Source organism: Rhodamnia argentea, chromosome 3 (assembly GCF_020921035.1).
Source record: "Rhodamnia argentea isolate NSW1041297 chromosome 3, ASM2092103v1, whole genome shotgun sequence".
In the NCBI taxonomy this organism is placed as follows: domain Eukaryota; kingdom Viridiplantae; phylum Streptophyta; class Magnoliopsida; order Myrtales; family Myrtaceae; genus Rhodamnia; species Rhodamnia argentea.
The window spans coordinates 17,716,141-17,729,631 of record NC_063152.1 but is presented as its reverse complement, the minus strand read 5'-3'; the positions used below and the strand labels follow the sequence as shown (position 1 = coordinate 17,729,631).

Genomic DNA, 13,491 nt, shown 5'->3' with positions numbered 1-13,491 from the left:
AACCGGGACAACCACTTCAAGGGCCGGTTTCGGTTCAAGCATGGCCATGAATCGGAACCGATGGTTCATGAACCGGAACCATCGTTTCATGGCTCGTGGCCATGTCTAATAAGTTGGTTCATTCTTCATGTTAGATAATTTTACACCTAGGAAGCAAGACTTTTAAGACCATTTGCAGCCAATATGAATTAGACAACTAGGCATATTTAAGAATGAAGCTTGTGGCCATGTCTAATAAGATGGTTCATTCTTCAAATGGATGGGGTTAGATTTTCTGGCTGAATCAAACCCAAAGAGCTATGTTCAATTGCAAAGCCAATGAATATGCAAAAAAGGCATATTTAAGAATGAAGCTCTAATTTTTTTTTTATAACCCGAACCGCTTACTATTTAAAGCATAATTGGGTATAATGCTGACAATCATGTTCAAGTTCAACGATGTTCATATCCAAAGTAGAGCCAGCCTAAAGTCAAGATGTTGAAACAGATGATATTTTCTAATTGTTATAGAGATGGCCAAGTGAAGATTTGGTTTTGATCATAGTGTAACAGATAAGTCTTTCTTCATGCCATCACAATGCAAAATAGTGTAGGGGAGGATGTGTTTTTAGGAGGGTAATCTTACGGACTTCACTTGTTTCTGATCTAAGAACGAGATGAATTACTTTCGCTAAGGGATGCGATACTACCGTGCCACAGAGACCCGAAACCCTACTTGAATTACGCATGGTGGCATCCTGGGCCGCATACTTTTGCGTCCATCTTCTTCCCGGGGGGGGGTCGTACTTGGCCTTGTTGGTGTTGTTCATGTGCGCGATTTCTAGTACGGAGGGTCGTTGGAATTCGGGTCCGTTAATGGCAAACAGATTGAGAGCAGCACCTGGAAATCAAATATAAGAACCTTTGTCCATCCAGCGATTGAGTCACATTAGCAGAGAGCGATCACAATACAACAACATCGACACTTCCGAATATATAGAACCAAACAATTGACGACATTTTAGGATGCAAAGTAGCTTTTATGATAGTTATAGAAAAAAAAATCGATACAAGTTTTCTCCAACCGACTTCCTTGAAATGAATAATCTATAGTCTTCGACAAAACTTTTGTGGTATTTAGGGAAAGCCTTGAACAAAGTAGCATTACAGATTAAAAAAAAACAAAATTATAGATTCAGTGAGTAAAGAAGTTTCATATCAAGAAAACATATATTTAATCGTCAATTTACTAGAAAATTGAATTGATCGAAAAGTGAAAGATTTGATGATACCACAACCAACTATTCTAAAAGCTTAAACTGTTAGATCAAATGGTATTAAAGCCGATGGTTGATTAGTGGGCCTCCAATCTGTTTTGATGTTTAGTGAATATATCAAAGAAAGAATCTGGTGATCAATGCGGTTTCCGGGCCGGTGTGGCGTTGTGGTGTAGTAATGCGGGCCCGATGGGCGTTGATGGAGATTCAAGTTGAGATATGTTGGTGCGGAATGATACTTGGATTAAGGGGGAGCAAACCTGATATTGAAGCTCATACGTGAGGGAGAGATTGTTAGAATGCACGTGTAAATTGTGTTAGAGAAGTCACACATTGAAGAGTTAATATGGTGTAGAGCAGTTAATATATCCAAATTGGCCCATAACTCATTGGCTTAAGTTTTTGAGTGAAGGTGGGTTTAACTGGATATGTTGATGGGCTCAAACTTGAGCTCTCTATTGGCGATCTCCCCACATAAAGGTATCGGACTTCTGTTGTGCGTTCCCAACAAATAGTAGATGAAAGCATTAATGTGGTATGAAGCAGTTAATATATCCAAGTTAGCCCATAACTCATTGGCTTAAGCTTTTGAGTGAATGTGGGTTCAACTGGATATGTTGATTGGCTCGGACTTGGGCTCCCTCTTGGTGAGCTCCCTCTTGGTGATCTCCCTACGTGAAGGTATCGGACTTGTGCTGCGCGCTCCCAACAAATAGTAGATGAAAGCATGGTTTAATCTCACGCTTAGTCTGGTCTTTTTTACTAGTACTAAGCATGAAAATATTTTATTGGGGAGGCAAATAGGAGCCTATAAAGATTTGAACTCGGGACCTCCCGCTCCGATATCATGAAAGATTTGATGGGACCACTAAAAGCTTAAGCTGTTAGATGTAAGCGTGGTTTAATATTTAATTACTCTAACAAATAGCTCTAACAAAGCCCTTGGTTGATGTTAAAAAAAAAAATGCTATCTTCACAAAGGAGGGAGCATCAGCAAAATCTACTTACATATAGAAATGCAGACGAGGAACCAAACGACCTCCTTAAAGAGGAAATAAGGAAGAAAATCAATTTGAGAACTTAGTAGAGCCAAGACTTATTAGATGGCTCAACTATCTCGATCGATCCTTCCAAAGGAATGGATTAAAACATGTGATTGACCAAATGATAACATCTAGGGCAAGCTTAGGTAATTAAAGGAAGAGAGCAATATGGTAATGTTGTTAGGATGCATGTGTGAGTTGTGTTAGAGAAGTTTCAAATTGGAGAATTGACGTGGGTTGAGCAGTGAATATATTCTAATTGGTCCATAATTCATTGGCTTAAGCTTTTGAGTTAAGGTAGGTCCAGTTGAATATATTGACGGGCTTGGACTTGGCCTTTTGGCAATTTAAATGGATAGGCCTGTGGGAATTGGGAAGTAGGTGTGTCAATGGGCTAGGTCGGGTCGGGTCTCGACTAGGCCCGGGTTGACTTGGAATTAACAGCGCCAACCTTAGCCCGACCCGACCCGACCCAATACCCGAGTTACATGCTTCCTAGATCTTCGGGTTGGGTCGGGTCGGGTTAGTTCCTTTTTCTTTTTTTCTTTTTTTTTTAATTCTCACGGTTTGAAAAAGAATTAAAAATCAAGCTCTATAATTAAAACATCAAACCACACTCATAATGAACACAACCCAATTTTACTCATTACCCAACAACTCTATTTATTGCAGCAATATCACCAGTTCTCGATTCATCTTCTCTATTCATACTTGATAAACGGGAAAAGTACACTAGAAGTGCCATAACTTTTGTACGGCGTTCACTTGAGTGCCATAACTTTCAAAACGTTCACTTAAGTGCCATAACTTTTAAAAATCGTTCACTTGAATGCCATGTTGACGTGGCAGCCGGAAAAGCTGATGTGGCAGCCGGAAAAGTTATTGTAGCACGCCGGAAAAGTTACTGTAGACGCCGGAAAGATGAAGTGGCATGCCGGAAAGCTGACGTGGCACATCGGGAAAGTTCTTGTAGCACTCAAGTGAACGATTTTGTTCCGACGTAGCACTTAAGTGAACGATTTTTTAAAGTTATGGCACTTACGTAAACATTTTGAAAGTTATGGCACTCAAGTGAACGCCGTACACAAGTTATGACACTTCTAGTGTACTTTTCCCCTTGATAAACTATATCATTGTCCAAAACTGGAGACCGAAACTTTTACATGGAATTCTTGAATATATAGCTCGGGGCAATGACTATAGACAGTATATACTCGGACCACAGATGTTCATCAATAGAGATACCCACAAAATATATCGAGAAGAACAAAAATCAAATTTTTCAAGGAGGAGACGGCTTCAATTCATAGGTTGATGCAGCATAGAAGGCAGAACTCCGCCTCCAAAGATCATTTGTTGTGTAAAGGATTTGGACTTGTGTAGGCTTTCCTCTTTTCATCACCAAAAGAGCCATCGCCCTTTTCGTATCTTGCTCCACCGAAGCTTGCATTTTCCGGCTTCACGGCACCGAACCCAGAAAGATTGGTCTTAGTCTTGAAGCTTGGAAATCTAGCGGACCCACCGCCAATCCTCACAGAGCAACCCCATGGCTAAGTAGCTGCAAACTATACAACAATCCGAAGGAACTTCTCGAACAACTAGTGATATGCCTTTGCAATGAAGTAACTAATTGCATCCTGCAAACAATATCTAAAACGGAAGAAACAACACACTTAATGTTTGTCTTTGGTAATTAGTACACTCACAAAAGTTTAGTTGCCAAATGTCGCATATCGATGATTTACCAATAAGATTACTTGATCTAAGAGAGTTTAAAAGGACTTAAACAACAACATAACATATTGGCAAAGTCTCTTAGGAATTTTAGCAAACTTATTATCGGTCTCTTTCAAGAAATGAATCCAAAGGATTACGGGTAGTGAATACAGAAGGAGCTAGCCTCTTACAATCCAAAAGAGAGAATATTCAATAAGGAGTAGGATAAAACAAATTTAACATTCAACAACAATTACATGCGATAGTTTTTAGAACTACAACAGCGTATACCTCAGTTTTTCAAAATTACAACAGTTGTGGACACCATTCGGGCATGGCCCGAGCGGATCCCACCCCTTGACCGGAGCCGCTCCGATCGCCTTACTTGGCTTGGTCACTCGTCGGGTGAGTTCTCCATAGCTTCCGCCTGGAGCATCATGAGGCCGAGAGGACAACAAGTACATTGGCATGCTTTCATTTGGAATCGTTCACTTGCCCCTAGGCATTCATTCCATCTATGGCTGGCCATGCGGAACCGACTACCTACTCAAGTGGTACTGCTTACTTACAACCGGATCTCGGATGTAGCATGTGCCTTTTGTCGATGCGAACCAGACAGGGATAAGTGGACCATTTATACTTTGCCTGCCACCACACAGCCATTCTTGCTTCATTTTGGGCGGCCAAGTGCAACCTTGCGTGGTATAATATGCCTTGGCAAGATAATTTGCACTGGGCCATGCAGCATATAGGTGGCCGCAGCTTCCACCAACAGATAGCCCGATTCTCCTTTGGAGCACTTTGCCACATTATTTGGAAGGTTAGAAACCAAATCTTGTTTCGCAACCAAACTCTCTATCTACCTGCCATTAAGATGCATCTTGAGAAGGTTGTGAAGGATAAAGCGCTCACTTTCAAGCACGTTGAGGACACGCCTCGGAACAGAAGAATGCAAGCCGCTTGGGCTATTGATCCGACTATTTTTTGCTGATTTGAGGGTCGTCCTATAACCCTCTTCTGGTTGTATTTTGACCGAGATGTTGTGGCCGCCTCTTTCTCTTTTTCTTTAGGGACCCTTGTCCCTTTCTTGGATCCACGACACTCTTGCACTCCTAATGACACTGACTAGTGTCATCATGAGTGCAAGACCCCCTTTTTGTAGTGTCGGGCTCCCTTTGCTCTTGTATAGTTGCGCATTGGTTAAAGTCAATATATATCTTACTTTTACCAAAAAAAAACTTCCAACTACATTAATTATCAAGAGGTATCAATGTCAAGTTTAGCTCGGTGGTCGTAGTGGGCAACTCTGCATCAAATTTACGATGAAAATGAGAACTAAGATATCCATTGAAATATAAAATGGTATAAATATTCTACAACTATATTTTTTTTACTCGACTCAAATTTTTCGAGTTCTTCTAAGTCCTCCTCAATCGAATAAGAAACTGGCCCACTTCGTAACCAATCTTGAGTACATATAAGAGCCTCAACCATGCTTGGGGTGAAGGAACTACGAAACACATCAAGCACACGACCTCCTGTGTTAAATGCGGCCTCTGATGCTACGGTCGAGATGGGTACGACCAACATATCTCAAGCAATAGAAGAGAGGATAGGATATCTCGAAGAATTTTCTTTCCACCAACTTAAGATATCAAAGGTAGCGCTATAGCGTTCACATCTTTCCTCTAAATACAAGTCCAATTCAGATTTTTCTTCCAAATATTCTTGTCCGGTTTGGCTAAGATACTTTGCGGTCATAAAATCAGCATCAGCCATAGGAAACTTTGATGTGCTCACCATCCTTGTGCTCTTTTGCCTTGAGATGCTTTGGGGGCATACACCGGTGCAAGATTGCTTGAACAATGACGTCAAAGATGTTAATACTCTGTCTCGTAAAGTTTTTGCATCCTTACTTTCATATACATCATTAATCATCCACTTCACATATCCCCACTTATACCGCGGGTCAAGTATGCAAGCAATGAACAAGATGAGATTGATATTGTTCACATTGTCAAAATACTTATCGAACTTGATCTTCATTCTCTTAGCCATTTCTTGCAAACTCGTGTCCTCATTATGACAATACTTGTCAATGATTCCATGGATCCCATACACACTCTTCCCCATATCATTACTAGTGACATAAGAAGAACCCAAAACTTTTAAAGTTGTATCATAGAACAACTTCGGGAAAGGAAGAAAGTTACGGGTATACTCCCAATCATCACTAGTAGGCAACTCTTTTGCCTTGGAAAGCTCTTGAGCAAATTTGTGATCTCAAAATGCCAATGAGCTAAAAGCGGTTTGAAACTTTAGAGCTGCTTCCAACATTAGATATGTTGAGTTCCAATGAATCTCCACATCCAAACATACAAGACTCTTGGACTCAATATTCTGAAGCTCAATATACTCCTTAAATCGTCTCAATCTCCCAGGAGAAGACCTCACATAACGCATAATTGATCGTATTCTAATGATGGAATCATTCATGTTTTTCAACTCATCTCTCACAATCAAACACAGTATATGGGCACAACACCTCACGTGGAGTAACTCACCTCTCAACACCAGAGAGTTCCAAGAGCTAAGTTTGTTTTTTAAATGTTGAATCCCTAAGTCATTGGAGCTCGCATTGTCCACGGTGATAGAAAATACATTTTGAATCCCCCAATCAATCAAGTATTTCTCAATCGCTTTTCCTATAATCTTGCCAGAATGACTCGAGATTTGACAAAATATTAATATTTTCTTGTTCAACTTCCAATTATCATCAATAAAATGAGCGGTGAGACACTTATAACTCAAATTTTGACATGACGTCCATGTGTCGGTCGTAAGATAGACTCTTGGAGATGTCTCGGAGAAATATTTCTTCAATTTACTTTTTTCTTCCAAGTACAACTTGTAACAATCATGCCTTAAATTGTTCCTCGTAGGGATTACACAGTTTGGCTGGAGTCTATTCACAAATAGCCGAAATCCCTCATTTTCTACGAACTTGAAAGGGCACTCATCAATGATAAACATGGTTGCTAGGTCCATTCGACTAACATCTTAGTCATATTTCCAAGGTTTAGATGAACTACCAACCCCACCAAATCGACCCAAGGCAGTTCTTTGCCTTTTATTGACATTTGCATAAAGGTATTCCTTACACCTTGATAAATGACGATGCATCGAACCGGTGCCTTGACCACTAGAACAACCTATATTAGCCCCACAATATAAACATTATCAATAATTTGTTTGAAGTGTTCCCACAAAGTAGATCTCCTCTTTTTGTCCGTGGTACTTGAAGCACTGGTTTCGGACATCTAACAAATTAAACATTCAACATTAATTACTAAAAGCTCTCAAGTCACAAACAACTAGTGAAGCAATGTTGTTAAACTACTACTTGAAAAGGATTATGCAACTATGTCAATCATTGTTAAACAAATGAGTTGCTTTGTTTAATGCAAATGGCTGATTCATATCACTAGTGAAATCTGCCAACATGACAATATCTATATGTAAGAACCCACTGTTGTTATAAGAAGAAAGATGCACAAACACTTCACTTTATCGGGAGGCAACACTTGTGCAAGATTATGCAATTGTTCCGGTACTACACATTTAAGCAATTCTTAGACTCATTCTGGTTGATTATTGCTCTCTTAAAAGGAATATCAAAAAGGTACTTTGTTTTCTCGGAGAAATATCCAATCGGGGAACGCAACATATCTATGAGACTTCGTAGTTTACTAAAATTAGGAAGAAATATATGTTTCCTTTAGAGTTTCAGCAATTCGTGGTTGTCATTCTAAGTTTATGCATTTGGAGTATTCTGACTGGGCTTGCCAATTTAACTTGTTTAGTCCTTCCTAAAACCGTTCATAGAAATTACCTCATCCATTAAGAATACAAGGATTGGAACCCTCCGAAGATGAAGACAAACAGATTGAACTTCTCGAGGAGTCGCTAAAGAAGGGTTTGACTGAAGCAGCAAATTGGCTGATTTCGAGTTTTTGGAAACACTGCATGAAACAAGGCCACTTAAATTTTAACCATGAGGATTAGCTTGGACGAAACATCAATCTCAATACATCCACAAAGCTACTTAAACTCAGCGCAACATCCACTTTCTAAAAGTCAGAACTCTAAATGAAGGAACCAAAGATCGATCGCTTAAGAAAACAGAGGGGGAATGGGGACTCGCCTTGATTTCGACGGCGAATCGGTGAGCTAGCAGTGGAGACGGCAGAGATTGGTGACGCCTCTAGGTCGGCGAGTTGAAAAAAAATGACCCATATGAATCATCCGATACCAAGCACAACCGAAGCTACCAATCCAACCCTTCAAACCAAGCCCCACAAATTGTTTGGCAAGTATTGGCATACCTCGCGATTTCAAGAGTTGTTGCTCGAGATCTTCACCGGCGAAGACGGTGAAGAAGAAGAAATGTCGTCAAAGGAAGACGACGATCAAAGGTAAGTGATATCTCATCGTCGACATCACACTCGCACTCGCAGACCGATCTCCATTTCGTTCTCTCTCTCTCTCTCTCTCTCTCTCTCTCTCTCTCTCTCTCTCTCTCTCTCTCTCTCTCGGTTGAACGAGGGTTTTGAAAACGTGAGCGGTGTAGTGAGCGATCGAGATTCATGGGCTTTGCTTTTTCGGGCTATCAGCTGAAATCTAATGACACCGGCGAGGGTTTTGAAAACGTGAGCGGTGTAGTGAGCGATCGAGATTCGTGGGCTTTGCTTTTTCGGGCTATCAGCTGAAATCTAATGACACCGGCGCTTATTCGAAATGATACCGGCCCCTATTAGAACAGTTCTAAGGCCCGGCTCCAAAATCCTCTAAATTTGAGGGTCGGGTTGCATCGGGCCGAGCTGGGTCGGGTCCGCCCGGGCCGTTTTGACACCCCTACTAGGAAGTGAATTGGAAGAAGAAAGACTCTTCAACAACCTTTCCCTTCAACCACACAACTTCAAGAACCCTTCTTGAACGAACCAATTGCTTTTAAAATGACTTTCCCGGCCATTATTGAAGGAATCCTAACATCCTAACGCTAACATCCTAACATCTCCACACAACTTCAAGAACCCTTCTTGAATGAACCAATTGCTTTTAAAATGACTTTGCCGTTTATTATTAAAGGAATCCTAACATCCTAACATCTTCATTGGAATAAGAAAGACTCCTCCGGTGTATGTACACAAATGTACTGAGTAGTAGATAGGAGAAAGACTAAAGGAAAAGAGAGCACCGTCTTTCGTGTGCCGAATGTCGCAATTAAATAGGAAGTAGAATTGCTGAGCACTAACAGAGGCCGAAACACAAATGGCTCAACAGAACACAGCTAGACGGCAAAAGTCATTTGAGTCAATTGGCATTCCAAGGAGTTTCAAAATACCAGAAACCAAGGAGAACTTCCATTGGTATGGGAATCACATGCTTTCTTAAGCCTTCTGCGTACACATTTTAAGAGACAATTACACTTTATTTACCATAGTATATCTGCATTTACTGCTTTCAGAAAATTACACTTCATATCCTTTAGCTTGTGTATTGAGCGAAACTCGGTATTGGCATCCTTTGTGGATGATACTCAGCTACCCATTAGCCGAAGTATTACTCTTTGCGTCGATCAACTGAACACCCGTAATTGCCACATTTGCAATGATCCTTTTGGTTACTCACACATCCCGTTTCATGCGTATAAGAATCCGCTTGCATACTTACACATGAGGAGAAGTAGATTTTCTTTTGGTCGAAAGGAGAAGTATTAATTAATATGTTGTAGGAAGGCTAAAGTACACTATAAATGCTAAAACTTATGTACAATGCTCACTTTAGTTCCTACATTTTCAAAATGATCACTTAAGTGTCAACTTTTTTTTTAAAACGATCACTTCAGTGTCAATTCCGATTTGAGCTGACATGGCTTTTCGGAAATCCGATGTGGCCTATTTTTTTTTTTATCAATATTTGAGCTAACGTGACTTGTCGGAGTTGGCACTGAAATGAATGTTTTTCAAAAAAATTGACATTTAAGTGATCGTTTTTAAAAAAAATGGGCACTTAAGTAATCATTTTGAAAGTTTTGGCTCTAAAGTGAGTGCCATACACAAGTTTTGGCACTTATTGTGTACTTAAGCCGTTGTAGGACTGTTATCACTCCGTATCCTAACAATTTAAATTTTTTAAAAGAACGATTTGTCTAGCATCCATATCTTCGGAATATTCACCTAACTGGGTACTAGGGCAGCATTATCAAATTTGTGCTATCAGTGCTAATGGGGAAAGCCCACAAAAAATGGGCCCAAAAAAGCCCACGGATCAGTGATTAACAAAAAAAAAACGCAATCAACCCAACATTAAAAACGCATAGGTATTAATATTAGGTTAATCTAATCCAAAATTTACAAAGACTTGTCAATTCATGTTGAGCTATTGATTTTTCATCTAGATGTTGTGTAGTGGAATTGATGATTTGATATTAGGCAATGCAATGATGGATTTATATTTATTTATTTTTGAATCGGAGATTTGTAAAAATAAAAAGAATTGTCATGAGTTGTTGTTTGTCAAATTTGACTATCAGATCCCATCGCAAAGTATTGATTCTCTCTTTTTCTACATTTGTCAATTTGAAGGTCGTTAGAGGTGGTCCTTGCTCCTGTAATCTCTATACAATCAATGTGGTTGGACGAGTTACATTAAGATTTTATTCCAATCTTGGTTTGGACCTCCCTTGATTAAAAAGATAAATTCCCTCATCGCTCCTTGATATTAGACAATCGTGGTCCGCCTATGGCATAGCTTCTATATGTCAACTAGACGTATGGTCACTCTGGTTCTGTCTCGACTTGCATTAGATGATGCGACGGTGACAAGCTCTCTCAAAATGAACAAGAGTTATACCTTAAACCGGAACATCTCAATCATAGGCGTGCAACACCAGCGAATGAGGTCGGGGAGGTAACTGTTGGACGCCCTTCCTACAATTTTTTATTTGTAATAAAATCTCTTGTAATCATGTAGCTGATGCATAAGTGCCATTCTAGGTTTTTTTTTTTTAAAGAAAAACAAAAGTATAACCGAATTAGCACGAGAAATTGTTATATGAGTGAGGTGTATACACTGAACCGAATCTAAATTTTTGAAATTCATTGGTCTTACGTGAGTCTCAAATCAATATCATCAAATTTGATAATACAGATTCTGTTTGGCATATCACATCAATCATTTCTCGGCTCAGCACGCGGAATGCGGGAAATGTCAAATCGTAATTCTCTAAAATCGCACCGACTTGTCAATAAAATTGCCCAGAGCAATAGTTGAGCGGGATGTACTTGATCGGTATAATCACCAATGGGCTGAAGCGGGGGGGAAAACATGGGGTGAAGCGAAGCGCGCCACTCAAAAAGTCAAAAAGATGACAAAGACACCATGAGAAATCCATTCAAGATTCTCAAGCAATTCTCTTGCCCCTTCAATCTTTATAATCTGTATCGCCTCAACTATGTAATTAGTCTCGAGGAGTTATTTTAACTGGTAGTTTGAACGAGCAATGATATTGCAAGACGTAATAGTGTTAATGAATCCTATACAATCACACCCAACTTATTGGATTCCATCTTAGGTTTTCTTGTTTTGCTGCTTTCGACAAGACGAATTACACTTTTTTTTTGGTAGTGCAACAGAGATGGCAACAGACGGACGGATATTATTGATGTTCCACATCTATCTACGGCTAGATCTGATCGTGGACATGGCAGCTTATAGGCCCGCTCGAGCCACAGTGGTCCAAACGGCACCTATAAACAAAACGTTTAGTTACAGAGGCCCGGCCAAGCCCAGCATGTTATACATTAAAAAAAAATTTGTTTTGGGCAAAGCTTGGGCAACGCTTTAGCCTGATTTATGAGCTCGATCCTGCTCATTAATCATCTCTACTTTCGGCCCATGGGATGCCAGTTTATACTTCGAGAGGATCCTAACTCATGTTATCCCATCTCAAAATATTCGTCTTAAGTCTAATTTCAAACAAAAAATTTGCTGAATATTAGTGTTGTGCAAGACATTTGATCCTTTCTGAAATGAAAGAAGAAAAGACCATCAAAAGTAATCTAATTAGAAGCGGAGATCAAGATCCATTGTATAAAACTTACGACACAAGGACGAACTATAGAATTTCGAAGAATTTCCACCTCCCTATGTGTGAACCGACACATTCGGTCATCAATTTCTACCAAAATCACGGAATCACGGGTTTTATCAGCTCCATTAGAGACGGGGTGATGCCGGGTACTTATTAGAATATGTCGAATGGTCACTCCCAAACTATTTGGGACACAGTCTACTAAGTATTTTTTTTCAAATGATTTGAACAATGCCTAGGTTCAGTAGTTAACTGGTCAAAAAGCAAACACCATAGACTACAGAGTGCTCTATCATACACCTCTCGAGGCAAGTTGAGCCATAAGTCACGAGAGTATAATAACGCACCAATGATATCAATTGCCTCACTTCTATAGTTCTATATATTAATCAAGTGAGAATAGGCACGTCGAGAAAGTCTGATTGATCGGGTAGTACCACGTGTTGTGGAAGAATACCAACAGTAAGCATAACATGCAACATGGTTAATAGACGGCCTACGAATTAGGAAGGAAAAAAAAATCTGGACTGTGACATAAAGTAATGTTCAGAAGTCAACCTTTGGGGACAACATGAGAGAATTTCTCAACGCCGGTTCATGTGAGGCCATGATTCCTAGTTGACGAAAATTGTCAAGTTAGTGCAGTCATTTAGTCCAAATTGGGGGGGAAAAGCTCCAAGAATGACTATTCCTTTTTCCCAGACAAACATCCAGATGATGGAAGTCTAAAAAAGATGCCAAATCTAGGGTTACTATGAAGCTGATTGAGGTTTGTTAGATGCAGTTAGCTCCCATCATGGCGCTTTCGGTGCGAAGTTGATTTGCCGACTGAAATTTTTTTGCATGGACCTAGATCCACTAGACTAGATCCATCTTCATTACTGATCTTGTCAACCCTGCATGTGGATCTCACATAATCAATGGTGGAGATTGACCCGATCCAAATTTATGTTGAAGGATCTTTGACAAGACGGACATTGCAACTAAAGAAGGCCCGCCGCTGGAATACTTGGCTCCATATCATATATAGTTTAGAAGAATGAAAGGAGATATGCATTTTACATCCTTAAATATGAACACAACATTAGGTTGTTGCACGATGTTTTGCTTTGGGTTATCAAAGTTTGAATTTGTAGCTTTTTTCCTCGAAAGCAGTCTTCCTAGCTCACATGCTTTCGTTCCCTTCTTTTCTGTCTGATGTGGTTATGTCTATAAATCCTATGTCTGAATTATGCAAAACTTGTGTTGAAAAATGTGTTTCAGATGTATCATAAATTCTTTTTTTTAACAACTTAAACGAGTGAGACTAGGTACGTTCGTT

General features: G+C 39.8%; 1 long non-coding RNA gene across 1 annotated transcript; it reads right to left on the bottom strand.

Moving 5' to 3' along the window:
* Positions 1-3,772: 3,772 nt before the first annotated feature.
* LOC115754387 lies at positions 3,773-8,534 on the bottom strand. The gene is made up of 3 exons (XR_007197784.1): positions 8,401-8,534; positions 7,892-8,037; positions 3,773-3,786 (listed from the first exon to the last, which is right to left on the bottom strand). It is a non-coding gene; the product is annotated as an uncharacterized LOC115754387 (long non-coding RNA).
* Between the last annotated feature and the right edge of the window lie 4,957 nt (positions 8,535-13,491).